This window comes from Alligator sinensis, unplaced genomic scaffold (genome assembly GCF_000455745.1).
Source record: "Alligator sinensis unplaced genomic scaffold, ASM45574v1 scaffold600_1, whole genome shotgun sequence".
Classification (NCBI taxonomy): domain Eukaryota; kingdom Metazoa; phylum Chordata; order Crocodylia; family Alligatoridae; genus Alligator; species Alligator sinensis.
In genome coordinates this window covers 1,450,578-1,451,654 of record NW_005841859.1, presented here as the reverse complement: position 1 = coordinate 1,451,654, position 1,077 = coordinate 1,450,578, and positions in this window count along the sequence as shown.

The window sequence follows — 1,077 nt, the reverse complement described above, 5'->3', positions numbered from 1 at the left end:
GCCCTCCCGGACAAGGGGCAGAAGCAGCAGTGGGAGCCGCCCCCCTCTTCCCTGCACCCCCTGTATAAGCTGCTCCACTCTGGCTGGGCAGCGCTTACCCAGTCCCTGTCTCAACCCCAGCCCCACTCCCTCCCTAACCATGAGGGTCCACAGCCACACTCCTTCCCTTCCCCCTCCCCTTCCACCACAACAGACTTATCAGCTCTATGCAGCTGTATCAGAACCAGGTTGGTATTGGTCAATATGCTGCCTTAAAAATCAGCTATTGGTATTAGCCCCCCAAATCTCTATCGGTGCACCCCTACATTCCAGCAGTCATAGTAGGAGCTATTCATCTAAGAGTGGTTTTCAGCCTTTCACATTTGTGGACTCTGAAAAGATTTCAAATGGAGGTGTGGACCTCTTTGAAAATTTCAAATGCAGTTGTGGATCCCTTTAAATTTTAGATGTGGATATTCACATGCTTTTGATTGATCATAGTCATCTTTCACAGACCCCTTAGACATGGTCTGCAGACCACAAGTTGAAAACCACTGGTATAAGACATTAGTAAATAGAGAAACTGTCATTGTATTGTTATGAAAGAAAAAATAGAGATATTAAATAAGCCTTCAGAGCAGGTGGATTTTTTTTCAACTCCAGATTTCACTTTGAAGAAAGCACTTCCAAAGAGGTGACCTTAATCACATGACAGTGATGTACTATATCATGTTCAGTTGTTTACTTATCTATTTCAGAAACTGATGGATCAGATACAGGAGCTTGTTTATCATGTTCTACTTCTTGTCTGTTTGATTCAGTAAAAATTTTATCAGATTTAGCATGTTATGTATTTATCAGGTGATATGTATGTTTAATGTGCAATGCAATAGATAATGATAATGCTGCTAGGGTAGAAAACTGTCAGTATTTCCATTATAAACACCATTTGATGGGGATTATCACTCAGCCACAGCTTACAGGTTGTCACCCCAAATGCATGCTTTCAAATGGAACTATGTTTATATTGGTTTGACCGTTCTCGATTGAAAGAGTTAGATTTACAAATTCCCATTTTTTTAGATGCCTTTATATCTC